Source organism: Dermochelys coriacea, chromosome 3 (assembly GCF_009764565.3).
Source record: "Dermochelys coriacea isolate rDerCor1 chromosome 3, rDerCor1.pri.v4, whole genome shotgun sequence".
NCBI lineage: Eukaryota > Metazoa > Chordata > Testudines > Dermochelyidae > Dermochelys > Dermochelys coriacea.
The window spans coordinates 188,309,883-188,324,265 of NC_050070.1; the positions used below are offsets into that span (position 1 = coordinate 188,309,883).

A 14,383-nucleotide genomic window follows, 5' to 3' on the forward strand; every position below is an offset into this window, starting at 1 on the left:
AGGTGAGAGCTTGTAAGCAGGGTGGTCACCCCGCTGAGGCCCTGAAGGAGTTAAAACAGCCCTGGGAGAGGGCTGCCCTGGGGAGCCAATAGTAAAAGCAGCCTTGGAGAGGGCTGTGGCTGGGGGAAGAGGAGTGAGAACACCTGGGGGAAGCTGAGTGAGTAGCTGACCACAGTTGTTGACAGCTCAATCAGGGCCCAGCTGGCCCTTATAAGAGGGCTGTGGGCCAGAAGTAGGAGTCTCACTCTAGTCCTGGAGTGGGAAGGGATAGCTGCCTGAGAAGATGGTAACTAGAGAAGAGGGAGCTCCAGCCTGGTAAACCTGCAGGCCTTGGTAGAGGCCCAAAAAAGGTACTGGGGCTGCAGAGGGGTGGCCTGGGGATAGGCAAAGGCAGCAGGTCATAACCCATTGCCAGTGATGAGTGGCCATTACACTGTAGTCTGCCCCAGTGAGTGAGGGTTAGATGATGTCCCTCAGTAGCCACTGAGGCAAGGTGGGTTTAGAGGGTTGGGGGTTCCCCAGGGAGGGGAGACCCAGAGTGTAGGGCTATTGCTGGGGCAGAACCCTGAGGTAAAGGGGCACTGGGATCTGGGAGGGATACAGGGCTAGTGGCAGGTGATACACCAGCCTGCAGAGGGTGGTCTGAAGACTGGAAAGAGCTAATTCCTGAGATGACCAGCAGGAGGCACCACACCAGAGAGTTGTCACTCACTACAGAGCTCCATCCCTCTAGGGTTTTCTTTGCTCATGGGCTTGCATAAATCTGGTGAATCCCACAAGTCCTGTAGAACAGGTAACTAACATTATATAATAAGCAAGGAGGGCCAAACTAGCTCATATTTTCTAAAATCAATTGTTCTACACTGATTTATACTAGCCCAGGATCCTCACTTTTGGTCCAGTTGCTTCACTTTTATTCACAGTGAGTAGTATATTGACACACAAGCAATTCCACTGAAATCAAAAGGTACTATTCAGTGAGAGAAGGGGTAGCACAATTAGGTCCAACATGAAACTATAATAGAAAATATCATGCAGACATCAATAAAAATGAGATCTTTGATTTTTCTGGTGTAGCCCCTTTTTTCCATAAACCCCTTATTAGGGACTTTTATATATACATATATTCAAAGCCACACACTATTTACAATCTGCTTCAAGAACAGCTATTGAGACTTCTTTGAAAAGTCCTGAAGCCCCTCTGCTTTGTAGAACTTCTGAAAGGGGGTGATAAAATCTTCAGATAGTGCTCCAGCTAAGGCGCCTTGTTGCTTCTCTTTGCCAGCTCAATTTTATCAGAGATTGAAGATGTAAGAATGGATCTGTTTGAAATCAAGATAAGCAGCGGGGGTAGGGGGAGAGAGGAAACCATGTTCCAAATTATCCTCATTGCCTCTCCCAAAGTCTGGTCAAGTTCAAAATTTATTCTGATGAACTCTGATGCAAGTCAATCTTTCCACATTTTTATAGAGGCTCTGTTTTTTTTTTTTAAGGCTCTCAGTTCTTTTTAGAGCTGATAAGCCACTAAGAATGTATATACTGTACATACATTTCTTCTGGAGGTGGACAGATTAGATACAAATGGGTGTCCTTCTTAGATTGCATTGACTAAATCTTTGATTTATATGCTGTTTAAAGGAAGGGATCATTTTGCTGATAGCATTAGGTGACTCGGGCAGAAAATGAGAAATATAGAGACATAAATGTTTGCTCTGCTCCAAAAGCAGGTGACTACTAGAAAGGCAATAGAAAAATTGGAGCAGCTCATCTAGTTTTAAACAAACAGAAATTCCGTGCCCCCAACCCAATACAAACTCTGACATCCATTCCTACAGCCTAACATGCTATGACTTCCAATTTTGGTACTGAAAAAATGCTCAATTCTTGATATTAAAAAAACCATGAGCTGCATCATGGCTGTAAATAACTGAGGCTTTTACAGTTGTTTCTATTTTTGTGCCAATCCTAAGACTGAAGCCAAAAGAGAATCTAAATATAAAGTATACACATATAATATCACATATCAACCAAAATATAAACTCTACCTGTAGTTCACAACAGTTTGCCACTTTCCAGCTTTGCAAAGGCTGCTTTGCTCCCTCTATAGTTCCCTAATCCTCATAACTCTTTTTCCCAAAAAAACTCATTTCTCATCTTGGACAGGTGATTTATAGGAATTGGATGAGGGGAGTGACCATCCTCAAAGCAGCAGTCCAGGAAGATGTAATTTAGGTAGCTATCTCAAAGGGGGAAGAATGAAGGAGACAACTTCCCAGTACAGGCAGATGCCAAAGCCTTTACAGAAGTCCCCAGTCAAGTACCTTCTCCAAGCACTAATTATGCTTGGTTCACTCCAGCTGAAACAGGTGCTGCAGCGTATGGATAAATACTGATTTGTTGACAGATCTGTCTTCTGTTGCAGGCATTGCAAGCCTGTTTTTCCTATACTTAGAATTAGCTAACCTGTTAAAGGTCTTGGGTGCTGAGGAGCACTACTAGTTAGAGCAGGGGTGGACAAACTACGGCCCTCAAGCCACATCCAGCCCTCCAGATGATTTAATCCGACCCTCGAGCTCCCGCTGGGGAGTGGGGTCTGGAGCTTGCCCCGTTCCCATGCTCCAACCAGGGAGCAGAGTCATGGGCCGCGGCACGCAGACATGCTGCGGCTCCCAGAAGCAGCAGCATGGCAGCCCCCGCAGTTCTCATAGGCCAGGAATTGTGGCCAATGGGAGCTGCAGGGGCAGTTCCTGTGGACAGGGCAGCACACAGAGCTGCCGGGCCTCACCTCCGCGTAGGAGCTGGAGGGTGGACATGCCGTGGCTTCTGGCAGCTGTTTGGGGTAAGCACCACCCAGAGCCTGCACCCCTGAGCCCCTCACATGCTCCAAATCCTGCCCCAGCCCTGATCTCCCTCCTGTCCTCCGAACCCCTAGATCCCAGCCTGGAGCACTCTCCTGCACTCCAAACCCCTCATCCTCAGAGCCTGTACTCCCAGTTGGAGTGCTCACCCATACGTGCCCCAATCCCTGCCCCAGCCTGGAGCCCCCTCCCACACTCTCTGAACCTCTCAGTCCCAGCCTGGAGCACCCTCCTACACCCCAAGGCTCTCATCCCTAGCCCCACTTCAGAGCCTGCACCTCCAACCAGAGCCCTCGCGCCCCCCCCAGCAACCCAACCCCCTGCCTCAGCTCGGAGCCCCCTCTGGCACTCTGAATTCCTCATTTCTGGCCCCATCCCAGTGTCCTCACCCCATCCTGCACCCCAACCCCAATTTTGTGAGCATTCATGGCCCACCACACAACTTCCATACCCAGATGTTGTCCTCAGGCCAAAAATTTTGCCCACCCCTGAGTTAGAGCTAGCCAGGGGATAACAATTCTGTTTTGTGTCAGCATGTGAGGTTTGAATTTTTTTTTTTTTTTTGTTCCTCATTGGAACAAAAACCAAAACCTCTAGAAAGTTTTCACCAAAACAGAGTTGTGTTGAAATGCCCATTTTTGTACTGAAACCTGAGCCTTTCTATTTAGGAAGGGGCACGTGTACAAAGCTTGATGGCTTTGAGAGAACTGCTTTTGAGGGTTGGGAGCATCTTTGCTGCCTGATTCACAAGAGTTTTTCATCCCAGATTACTCTCAATGAGCCATAACAGGGACTTGAACCTAACCATCAGGCTATGCATTGAGATAATCTCTCTTGCTCTCAAAAACAGAGAGATTTTGCTGGAACTAATGCATCTCCCCAAAACATTCCAGCTTCAACAGAAGGATCATATTTGAACTAAATGAAATTTTATTGTAAATGGTTTGATTGGCTCTACAAGTAGCACTGGAAATGTCTGACTTGTCATTATCAGTCACTCACCCAGACTTTGGGCCAGAATCTCATGCCCTTACTCTGAGTGGTACTTTACTCCTCCAATAGTCCCACTGATTTCAGTGGCACTATTGATGCAGTGAATGGGAAGTACTCTTCTATCTGCGTAAAGTAATGAGAGTCTGATCCTTTATAATCAAGACATCTTACTAAAAATACCCGAACAGATCAATCACTAGTGTAACTCCATAAACTCCCTTCTTACATAAGAATGAATTCAGATCATTAAGATGGGACAAGGAAAGCAGCAGAACAGTTGCTTCACATATGAATTGGTATTTTCTGCAGAAAGTAAGGTAATTTCTGCATTCTAATACTGCTAGGATTTTTCTGTTCAGAAGACTCTGTGGCCTGGTAGCTATAATAAATCCAGGCATGTTGACTATGAGGACTTGCTGTGGATCCTGGATATTCCACTGTGCTAAGTCTCCATGTATGATCAACATCACCATGAAGGTTAATGGCTCTCCTTTGGTCAAAGCCGATAACTTCACCAAAATTAGGCCTATAGAATAGGCATACTCTGCATGGTTAACACATCTATTTTAGATATTTATAGCATGCCAATCACCATGGAATCCAAGCTCATTTTAGGAATGAATAAATATCCATTATTTGTCAGTGAACAATATGTTCATTACACGGCAATCCTTTTCCTGAAACCTGCAGTTCAAATATTGTTTGAGCTATCAACAGGAAACAGAATAGTTTGAGAATTATCATAATGAGAATGAAGCCAACAAAATGTATATTGGCTTGGACTGGTAACCATACATCTCCACCTAACATCTGGCTTCCGATCTTCCAACAAACTGATCACCAACGTACAGCAAATGCTGTGCTTGTCACTGTTCAGGGATATATAGAATGCTCCCTGCCATCATCTGTGTAACACAATCTCCATCCAGTTGATAAAATCAGCAGCTCACAGTTGTAAATAAAATTGGAGAGAGCCTCTCCCACAATCATAAACTCCTACATAATTACCAGGACAGTTGAATGGCTACCTGACTTTGGGCTCCCACACTGCCACTGAAGGTAGTTTAGTAAGTTCAGGTGTGGCCTGATTTGTTGTGCCAAGGTCAACCATGCTTAGGATGTCCAGGACAGCCCACTGTCCATTGGTGACGCTTTCAAGGATGCTGCACACATACTGGATGGTTGCTCTTTTTGTGCTGGGCTCCCCAGAGGTCTTCTCGAGCTAACTCAGAGCCCCTGGCCTGGATGAAGATCATTTAACTGTTTTTAAAAAATGAAACAAAAACAAACAAAAAAACCCACACACCTTTCCTTGTCCACACACAAATCACTGTAACGAGAGAGAGAGAGAATATGTTTCCTTTGAGCCCTATTTAATTGGAGTGATAATAAGTAAGGCTTGACAGGTGGAGAGAGACAAATTTAATCCCAAATATTTTTTTTAAAACTCTCTAAAATAGTTAATGCATCCGATGAAGTGAGCTGTAGCTCACGAAAGCTTATGCTCTAATAAATTTGTTAGTCTCTAAGGTGCCACAGGTACTCCTTTTCTTTTTTGTATATGGTGTCATAGTATAAAGTTTTCATTGTCACTTATTTGGGATGACCTGATTCCCCACAGAAAGCAACACACCCAACCAAACTAATGATGATGAAACTTTATGCTACCCCATAACACCATGTAGTCTGTCAGTGTTTATGTGAACAAAGTAGATAGGTTCCACAAAGAAGTTGACAATGCAGTCAGTTTAGAGAAGTTGTCATAAGAGTTCTTTAGCCAACTTCTGTTTCTAGTTTACACCTTTGCAGCTCCATTAAAGTCAGGGGATTTCACAGGTGTAACCAAAAGCAGAAGTTGGCTGCTTGAGGCTAACTATTTCTAATACGTTTTGTGATGATATAACAGTCAGAATGTTGTACTGCAATATACAGCATGTGGGTAATGAAGTTCTATACATTTTCTAGGAGTTTGGCACCAGAGATGAAGTGGAAAGGGAAGTGGAACACATTGCCAAAAACAATCAAATTCATGTGGGAAATATTCCTGATAAAAACTTCAACCAAATGTCTATTCTAACACTAACTGCATGATGAAATAATTGTGTATGTCTGAATTCTTTTCTACTGAGTTTGCTCTGACTTCAGCTCTTATACTAGTAGTATTCTACCAATATGTTTGCTGCTTAGATGAATTATTAGCAAGGATAACTCTCCTAAAAGTGAACTAATTATTTTCAGTTATGTGAGTTCAACTTGCACTCATAAAATTAACATGCAAGTTTTCAATGTCCTTATCAGACACTTTTTGGTATTCACAAAGAAATGTTCTTCACATTAGGCTTTCTGAACTTTGTATATTACTGTAAGAACTAAAACCACACTGTTTTATTAATGAGAAATCCTGTGAAAGGAGAAAATTGTTTAATTTAATTTTTAAATCCATAATCAGTCTTCTTCATACATCAACACATCTCTGAAAATACACAGAGGTATTTTTGACAGACAGGACAAACTGTTTCTTTGGCAAATGCCTGTGCAGGAAGTCAACCATTGGCAAAGTATTGTCAAGTACAGACATTCATTTCATCCATCCGCCAGCATCAATCAGCCCAAGCTAATCAGGCTTAAAAATAGGAAATGTAAAACTTTGGGGAAAAAATGTTTAAAAAACCATTAACAATTACCATTCCAATATGCCATTCATTTTTTTCATGGCATATAATAAATATCACTTACTCCAGATTGCATTAGCATCAACTTAAATTCCATTCTTGCATCCATAAACTAATGACAGTTACAATGTGAAGTTCGAGGAGACAAACCCAGGGACAGCCTTAGAGAAAATGGCAAACTTACATTTTGGCACCCGTTGCCTCCCCAGTTTACCTCCTCCCCATTGCCCCAAGCTCCCTTCTACTGCCTTGCACCCCATGCCCACCCTGCTCCTTGCCTAATGACCACAGTGCCTCCGGACTATGGCACTCGGGTTCATAGAATCATAGATGATTAGGGTTGGAAGAAACCTCAGGAGTCCAACCCCCTGCTCAAAGCAGGACCAACACCAATTAAATCATCCCAGCCAAGACTTTGTCAAACCTCTAAGTATGGAGATTCCACCACCTCCCTAGGTAACCCATTCCAGTGCTTCACCACCCTCCAAGTAAAATAGTGTTTCCTATTATGTTGGTTTCCTAAATCGCTCACCCGTAAGGTTGGCCCTGGACAAACCCATTTCTGTACTCCTTAGCAAGGTAAAACTCGTATTGAAGTCAATGGGAGTGGCAATTTTGCCTGTATAGGGCTATAAGTATTGGGCCATAAGAATATAACACTGTAAGGACTCAAGTCTTAAAGCAAGTCTGCTTATGTAGTGTCCCATTGATTTCCATGGGTAGTATGGGTCCAGCCTAAGGTCAATGGGGAGTATGGGTCTGCTTATAGGATTGGCCTCTTCAGAGTCTATTTGAAAAACAACCAGTATTCTCTTCCTTCACAAATACCTAAGTGTCTTTATTAGGTGTAGCGTAATGGTTAACTACTGACTGGTGCAATAGACAGCTGGAAAGAAATATTGTGAGTGCTTTTAATCCTAATTCTATGCACTCTTTTTTCTGCCTGTTTTCAAAAGCTGATTTTTACCATCTTCACACTTCACCTTCAGTTCTCTCCTTCCCATTTTTTGAAATGTTTTTGATTAATGGATGACTAAATACTTCTGCAACTATTATGAACTGCAGGAAATAGAAGTTGCTTGTCACATCTGGCATTATGCAAGTCTCTTTAATTGTTAAGTGATTGGTTGCCTAGGTAGTTACATTTTATTAAGATAGTCAACTTTCTATATATCCCTGTGTAAAATGTACGGTCTATTACTTATCCATTAGCAATACATCTGCTGTGTGCACTTAAAATTATTTCTAATTTGTCATCACAGCTACCTGTACTTTCAATCAATTATTCTGTCATCTGCCATTGTTTTGGTTAATTAAAATGACCCAGGGAAGAGATAACATCCATGAATATGTAATGGAACCCTGCTAATTCCTGAATAAGAATAAGAAATGTAAAGTCATTACTCATCCACCAAAAGCAGGTATGAAATTCATTTACATAATCTTCCAACCGTACAGTCTGCAACCCAGCAATAACTTCTAGAACTATATCTTAACTATCACAAATTGAGAGGTTTATATTTATTGTTCTCTTCCATGGTCAGACAGCTCTTTAGGATTATACATTTGGTACTATTCAATTGGCATACAGAATAGCATCTAGTGTTTACCACAGTGCTTTGTCACGTCCATTAAACACAACTGGGTCAGTTTCTCAGCTGGAGTAAACTGATTTCACTCCCTTGAAGTCAATGGAGTGTGGCTGATTACACCAGTTGAGTATCTGGTCCCTTGTGTTCATAACTTTCTATGTTATTCATCTTTTGGACCTAATCTTCTTGCACTCAGCTCAAAGGGTAAAGTTTGAGCCAGATCACATTAGTCATTTTAAGTTTTTGAGAAGGGGAATATTCTGTATGCATTAAACACACCATAATTAAGGGGGTTTTTTTTTGGCTTTTCAACAAGTAACAAATGTTTGAAGATTTTTTTTTTGTTCAGATTCCCCAAATGATTCATCCTCAGTATGATTTAATTGCTGCTGTTGTAAGTATGAAATGAAATCAAGCAAATCAATCCACACAACTCACATAATATATAATATATGTGCAGTTGCAAATTCTAAGATTGCAGTAGTGCAATATCCTACAACAGTATGGAGCTGTGAATAGTGTCCCATGCAACTATGGCTCTAATACATGGAAAGAAGCCCAAGGGATTGCCGGAGGGATCTTGGATGGAATTGGAAACTGCCAGAGACCTTTCCCATGACATCCGGTGGTATTAGGGACCAGTATAGTTCTTCATCCAGTTCTCTGGAGAGTTGAGAGGTGGCAGAACCTTCACTTGGCCTTCTGAATCAGATGGGGAGCAAGTCCCCAGATTTTCTACCCAGCTGGCTGGAGTAGGGGTTGTCAATGAGAACCAGCTTTCCCATGCTAGTTGTTAATGGGATAGTTGCAGTTTCATCTGCCTGCCTAAGATTTGTAGATCATGCCCATTACTACTGTGGCACCTGCCTGCATAGAAAAAAATTGACCTAAAAATAAAGTGAAATTGACTTTCCTCCCAATTCTCTGTGCTGTTCACAGCTATTATTTAACAGTATAACACTTCTCTCTACCAGCTGAAGGATCTGTGCAGATCTGCTTCTCCAGTGTCCCAGACTGCATAGTGCAAATTGCAGTAGGAGACTTCAAAACAGCCAGCACAGCATACAGCAGCAGGACTTCAAGAGAAGTGAGAATCACACTTACAATGGACAACCTGGCAGCTATTGAGGATTACATTTAAAGACCTTTTATAAATGAGCACCCATGAACTTGCATATAATGACAGCATTCCACTGTGTTAGTACAAGAGCACCCTCCCATGGTGGTAATGATATTTTAGATGTTATACAATTTAGATGGTCCATAATAAAGTTGTACCTAATGTAACTACCTCTTCCAATACCACTGCCACTGGGGAAGGTCCTGAACCTTCTTCTCAACTCCTCACCTGCCGGTGAAAGGGAGATCTAGGGGCCCACTCTATCAAGCCTCATGCAGCTACTTTCCTCGTACCCTGTTGGCCATTTCACCTTCTGCACTCCTTGCTTACTGTGCCCGTACTCTACACAGCCCTCACTGGAGAGGTCCGAAGGGGTGAGTAATGTACTTCTATCTATCTGGGAGAATCTGAGTGGCTAGAGGATTTTTTTTTCAATAATCTTTGGAATGGTCATTGTCTGGCAGTGTCCTTCCCTCTCCTTCTCCCCCTATCACACCCTAGGCAAGGTCACTGCTTGTGTCCTCCTTCTAGCATATTTTAGGGATCAAGAGCACCAGTGATGATTCCCAGAAAGTGCCAACAAATTCTCAGTATACTCTTGCCATTATAAAAATACTAAACAATATTTACTGTCTTCTTACAGTTAACATGGAGATCACTTTGCTAATAATATACCTGGTCAATATTTTATCCAAAAGTTTTTTCCCTCTACATGTTGCCTCTTTTTTTAAAAAATGAAAATTTTAGTAAACTGATTATTTTCCAAAATATTTCATTTAGAATAATTGTGACTTTATCAACTTTTTTATGGAAGTCATTACTAAAACTTACCAAAAAGAGAGAACAAAACAAGAAAACACCAATAGGTTTTGGTAAATGAAAAATTCTGATAATCGTTTCCATAACAGTTTTGATACATATTTTTTTTTAAAAAAAAAGGGTCCATTTTGTACCATACAAAAGGGTCACAATGTTGAAATGTGGACATTTTCCAAAAAATTTGTTCTTAAAGTTGCCAAGCAGCTTTACGAATAGGCAATTTTAGAGACTAGTGTGCTTACACACCAGTTGTAGACTTTGATATTCTTATTTACTACTGATTGTCCTTTATCTGTTGATTGGGTAATGCTAACAGTTATAATTCTTCAGATGTCCTAATTCACTTGGCTATACCTTAGTTAAAATTAGTTGCTACACAAATTTATTGTTCCTTACATTGATTTGAATTTTAGTTCTCTAAAAGATAGCTCAGTGAAGGCATTACTGAACTGAGGACATTTTTTCAAAATGACTAGTAACATTGATGTATCTCAACACTTTCTGAAACACAGTAAGTTACTCCATATGTCAAAAAGTTCTCAAAAATATTCTAACTGATTGAGAAAGAGTCACCTTTTCCACCAAGAAAAAAGTCTTTGGAGCTATTAGCACTGACAAGGCAAATTAGGTACAATCCTGCAATGACCTAAGTGTGGACTGACCCAGGAGTGCAGCTGCACTGAGCTCACTGCAGAATCAACAAGGTCTCACAGTAGAATATCAGATGAATAAATCAATTTGTTATATTCAGCAACAACTCATTTTGAATTTGCAGCCAAATCAGTGCACCTCTTATCAAACCTAGGCATGTCTACACTACAATTACACATCACCATCTGGTCCATGCCAGCTGACTCAGGCTCAGGGGACTCAGGCTAAGGTGGCTGTTTAACTGAAGTGTAGAGTAAGGGCTCCAGCAGCAGGTTCATACTGCTTTTGCTGCCTGTGGGTGCTGTTTATTAGTTGTAGTAGTATTGAGTTGTCGGCTTGAGCCCCATACCTCATTGTGCTAGGTGCTGTTCAGACAATGAACAACAATGACAATACAAGACGAGACAACAGGTGGAGACAGATGGTGGAGCGCAAGGAAACAATAAAATATTACTCAGCATTGTACCATCCATCATGGGCACGGAATGAGGCAGAGATCCTGTGGAAAAAATAGTATGTGAGCTTGTAATTACAGGCTGTATCATAATGCACACACATCAAGGTGAGGAATCACGGTTGCGTGGGCAAGTCTGATTCTTCCCAAATTTTGAGAGGTTGACTTTTTACCAGTTGTTCTTAGAATCTAGGATTTTTAATGTAACATACATATATGTACACATGCTCATTTTCTTTAATGAGGCTTTATTTTACTTCATTTTGGTAAACTGCAGAGAAAGCAAAGTTTTGAATGGGAATCACAGGAGGACTGTCACAGGAACTAGCATCAGAAGATTCAAAGCAGAATAAGCTGCATTCTAGTAATAGACATCAGGTAGTAAGCATTTTATGGATAGCTTGCAATATTACTTAGAATTTGTCCTTCAAGCTGGAAAGATTTTAAGCATGTGGCTGTAGTGTTCTGTTCAATCCATTACTGTAACTGTTTCCAACAAGATGGATCTTTTTTCTTCTGAAGAAAAAGCACCAAATAGTATGAGCTAGCAAGATTACAAGAGAAAATCTTAGAGTTGCTGATTATCTTTCTTCCTACTTTACACTGGATAGAAGCCTTTGTATGCTAGTAATTCTAGTTTCTAAAATGAAACATCAGCTCCCTCTTCTGTAATTTTGGGGAATTGCATGTATTGGCTATCAAATACTTCTAAAAGGAAGAGTAGTTCGCTATTTCTTGAGTGACAGTTTTCAGAGTAACAGCCGTGTTAGTCTGTATTCACAAAAAGAAAAGCAGTACTTGTGGCACCTTAGAGACTAACGAATTTATTAGAGCATAAGCTTTCGTGAGCTACAGCTCACGAAAGCTTATGCTCTAATAAATTTGTTAGTCTCTAAGGTGCCACAAGTACTGCTTTTCTTTTTGGGTGACAGTGTTATGGAATGGAGTGAACTCTTGCACAAAATACCAAGCAAAAATGTTTCAATTGGCTATAATTTTATTGACTGTACTGATCTTATTATATTTGAAGGGACTGACTCTGGTCTTGCCTCATGTGTGTGCAAATAGGGAATAAATCCTTTGAAGTCTATGGGTTACCTAGGGAGGTTGTGGAATCTCCATCCTTACAATTTTTAAGGCCCAGCTTGACAAAGCCCTGGCTGGGATGATTTAGTTGGGGTTGGTCCTGCTTTGAGCAAGGGGTTAGACTAGATGACCTCCTGAGGTCCCTTCCAACCCAAAAGGACCAAGGGAAATTAAATAGGGCCAGGATGTGTCAATAGGGAGAAAAAATAAGATGGGGGCAGCAAAAGGGAAGGGAAAAAGTGGAAGGTGACTTAAACAGCAGGGAAAGAAAGCATTGGTAGTATAAAGAAAAGGAGTACTTGTGGCACCTTAGAGACTAACAAATTTATTTGAGCATAAGCTTTTGTGAGCTACAGCTCACTTCCGATGAAGTAAGCTGTAGCTCACGAAAGCTTATGCTCAAATAAATTTGTTAGTCTCTAAGGTGCCACAAGTACTCCTTTTCTTTTTGTGAATACAGACTAACACGGCTGCTACTCTGAAACCTGTCATTGGTAGTACGTGGAAGATACAGATCTAGGAATCAGTCATAACTCCATAATTCAAAGTTTGTCTGGTTTTAACATTGTATGATTCTTTCAAGGGAATCTGGTCAAAACATAGAAATTTTAAGCTTCCCTCCCAGCTTTTACATTGTCAGCAAAATCCCTGACAGAATTATAGTTTTGTTACTCACAATTACCAGTCTGATCTATATTTATAACATGGCCATTGTCTGCAACAGTACTGATTAAATAGGTGTGCAATGACTGGAGTAATTGCAAAAGTGAAGGCTCATTAGTCAACTGTGACTAAATGGAGCTTTTTAATAGTAAAATACAATTAAAAGTGTACTTAAGATAAATACACTCACTCTGACTCAAGTGCTTTCAAAGATTTTAAGGCCATAAGGGACCATTATGATTGTCTAGCTTGAATTCCTGCGCAACACAGGCCATAGAATTTCACCAAATCCTGAATAAAACCCAATAGCTTGTGATTTAAGCTAGAGCATTTTAAAAAAACAAGTATTTTTGAAGATTTGGCTATATGTGACTTACTCAAAGTCACACAGGAAGACTGTGGCAGAGGTGAGGCTAAAATTCAGACCATCCCACCCCGTTAACCACAATCCCATCAATCCTCTCCATTAAAGACTGCACAGAAAATGTGCTTCTACTCTATACAGATTGTTTAGCTTTTCCTTTATATGCACCATTGAGAAGAATTCACATTTGAAATGGAAAACATTTTTAAAATAGTATCCTTTCTGGGCATTGACTCCTTCTACAGACCACCCCACACTAGCAGTGATGCAAGCGGTGTCCTGCTGTACCTTTTCACCTACAAGACAATACTTTTAAGCCAAAAGTTAACTCAGCAGATGCTTTGTGAAATAAAAACTGAAATCTAAAAACATTTTAGCTACAATAGAAAAGCTGTTGAAAGAAGTGGCCTTACAGAATGTAGACTGAAACTTTGGGTTGCTTGTTTTCCTGAAGTGCTGAGTTTTGATTATTCCTCTGGGAATAAACAGACCCATCTATGTGTTTGAGGAAAAAAAATGCTTGAAGATCCATCTCTTTATAATGTTTCAGAGCTCGGCTTTGCTCCCAGGCACATGAGGAGGATGGAAGATTATGGGCTATGCGTTGCTGAGGAATGAGAAATGTATTAAGTTACTATATGATGCTTGCATGTGAAAGGACATGAGAATGTATATGTTAAGTACTTTGTAGTGTTGTTATGTAGCCATGTTGGTCCCAAGATATTAGAGAGACAAGTTTGGTGAGGTAATATCTTTTATTAGACCAACTTCTGTTGGAGAAAGAGACAAGCTTTATATCTACACAAAATCATCTTCTGCCCAGTTCTGACGAAGAGCTCTGTGTAGTTCGAAAGCTTGGCTCTTTCTCCAACAGAAATGACCTCATGCTAAGTATTGTTAGGGTGTTCCGAACATGGGAGTATTGCCTATTAATTGAATGATCACTATCTTGGCTTGGCCCAGTGCATGAGGCACTAGTCTGAGGCTCAGGAAATCTGGGCTCAAGTCCCAGCTCAGCCACAGACTTCCCATGTGACCTTTGCCAAGTCACTTAAGCTATTCTGTTGCACCTCTGTGAAAGGGAGATAGAATCATAGAATATCAGGGTTGG

At 41.0% G+C, this 14,383-nt stretch overlaps 1 long non-coding RNA gene across 1 annotated transcript; it reads left to right on the forward strand.

Annotated features, from left to right (window-relative positions):
• The first annotated feature begins 238 nt into the window (after positions 1–238).
• Positions 239–11,731, forward strand: LOC119853327. The gene is made up of 3 exons (XR_005292021.1): positions 239–350; positions 7,786–7,944; positions 9,090–11,731. It is a non-coding gene; the product is annotated as an uncharacterized LOC119853327 (long non-coding RNA).
• Positions 11,732–14,383: the final 2,652 nt, after the last annotated feature.